General features: G+C 35.2%; 1 long non-coding RNA gene across 1 annotated transcript; it reads right to left on the minus strand.

Annotated features, from left to right (window-relative positions):
• Positions 1–217: 217 nt before the first annotated feature.
• On the minus strand, positions 218–2,243 carry LOC128669371 (uncharacterized). Its single transcript, XR_008404636.1, has 3 exons — positions 2,116–2,243; positions 1,182–1,384; positions 218–728 (listed from the first exon to the last, which is right to left on the minus strand). It is a non-coding gene; the product is annotated as an uncharacterized LOC128669371 (long non-coding RNA).
• Positions 2,244–2,452: the final 209 nt, after the last annotated feature.

Consider the following 2,452-nt stretch of genomic DNA (forward strand, 5'->3'; position numbering starts at 1 on the left):
GTCGAAGATATAAGGTCGAAATTGCTGTGAAGATCTTTTTAGATAAGCAATGATTTATAAAAGGAAAACGTTCGATATTTATTAATTTAAATGTATCTAAATACTAATCTACTTTCTTAAATAAAATACCTTAGCTAAATATCATTAAATTACTATATCAATATCACTTCATAATATAAAACAGAGACGCATCTCGTTATTTATAATGTATCACAGGTTTTTCAATAGATAGATTCAAATATCCCTATGTATCACGGGTTTTTCAATAGATAGAGTGATTTAAAAGGAAGATTTGATGTTACGGAAAGAGAAATAACTAACTCTCAGTTTTTTCCCCCTTTCTTCCTCAGCCGTTAAACGTAACCAGGACTTGTCTAATTTTTCTTCTCCACGCAATGTAACTATATATATAATATTTTTTGTAAAAATTATCATTAAACTCATTGAAAAATACTTCTATATAATACTTTCCAGAGACCGAACAACTCTGAACCACTCAACAGCAATTTGCAGTAGCTTCGAAAACATTTCAAAATTTATTAATTATTGCCAAGTTTAATTGTGAGTAACGGTTAGCGCTGACGGAATTAAACTCATTACCAGAGTCCAACACCGCAAGCTTTTTGTAATTCCAGTGACAAATGAACAGCTAGCGACAGAATCCGGGGTTTTTCATGCATAGATTAACTGGAACAGAAGCTCCACTTTTGGTAGATTGAAAATTCAACCTGCAAATAAACCAACTATAGTAACGAAACTGCAAGCTACTGATTCATAATAACATATTATTGGTCAGACGATGGAATAAAAGGTACACTTCACTCTCTCTCATGTGCTCTCCACCCATGATTGGTCACTCATTTCTTTAAACAGACAAACAGAAGCAATGGAAAAAATAGCTACCTATTTCCTAAAATTTCATCATCATAATCTCAGCCTTTTTCTCCTCACCGATGAGCATATCCTTATCCTAGGATAGGATAGCATCCTAGCCCTATATTTTATTCCAACCTTTTTTATCATGTGCTAATCTTATCTACGGACGACCTGCGTAATCTTTTATGTATACATACTTTTATGTAATCTATACTATTATTATAAAGAGGTCAGCGTTTGTAAGTTTGTATGTTTAAGGCGGGTAATCTCCGAAACTACTGAACCGATTTCAAAAATTCTTTCACCATTAGAAAGGTAATCCAAGATTACTATAGGCTATATTTTATTTCAACATTCCCACGGGGGCGAAGCCCCGGGCAACATCTAGTACTTCATAAACATATTTATTCTTTGACAATAATTGCGAAGCGTTGGATCGCACTTCCGTACTTTGCACGGAGTTGAGTTAACGCTCTCACAGCCTTTCCATTCCGCTCCGGGTCGTGTTCTGAAAGTTGTAACGCAATAAATAACCACATGATTTCACGCGCTAACTCGACTTAATGCGATCAATGTGTTCATTGAACACGGATTGACTGTATTAGTATCAATTGACTTCGAATATGTCTGTGAACGCATTTTTGTATTTTTATGAAAAAATACCTAGCGTGCTTTTGCTCTCGTGAAAATTGTGAGATGAAAATAAATGTCATATGTTACGCTTTCAATATTTAACTTTTTCATTGATTACTCTGTGTGATCTATCTTACTTATGTTAAAAACATCAATCCTTAAACTAGGTATACATGCTTACATTCTAAGCTGGTAATTACAAAAACTTTATTTAAGTACATACTTTTCTATATTAATATTAACTAGTAAATACTCTTCACACAGTTAAACCATCACGTTTCCTAAATAAAGACCCTAAAAAGGAACCGGCCAAAAATATGACCGTGTCATATCTACAGCACACTATCCGCAAAGCGGCAACTAATTTCACTTTAACAACAGGCTTAGTAGCCCCAGCCATTAAACCAGCAAACATACAGCCTCTCCTTGAAATAGCACCCTTTCCACCCACATCTCAATAACAACAAGCACTTACCATAAAAACGGAAACAGGCTCTAAAGTAGAACGTATTCAGATCACACTCTCACATCTCTTTCCGAAATCAAAGTAAACCTCAAAGCAAACACTCCTTGAAAATGCGGTGTAAATAATAAAAAGGTGTGCACCTGAGAGTTTTCTATGCGGCCCTGGTTGTCATATTCGCCATTGTAACCGCCCATTTTCCCCTCTCGCAGTTATTTCAGATTCAATATGCACTAGAGACGGGGAAGGCGTGAAATATGGTAGGACATTGACATTCAACGTGAGCCCACCTGAAATGGGTTTGAATACCGATTTTCGATTGTTTTATGATGGCCGTTATGATGTTGACGGATTCTGGAACTCCATCTCTAAAAATTACTCAAATTGTGAAGAAGGAAATTTCTTGGTGCTTTTCTGAACTTTTTTCCTGATAGTTAATATTTTAGGCCTATTTTTCAGAATATTGGTCCTAAAACATTT

The sequence above is a fragment of the Plodia interpunctella genome, chromosome 4, assembly GCF_027563975.2.
Source record: "Plodia interpunctella isolate USDA-ARS_2022_Savannah chromosome 4, ilPloInte3.2, whole genome shotgun sequence".
NCBI lineage: Eukaryota > Metazoa > Arthropoda > Insecta > Lepidoptera > Pyralidae > Plodia > Plodia interpunctella.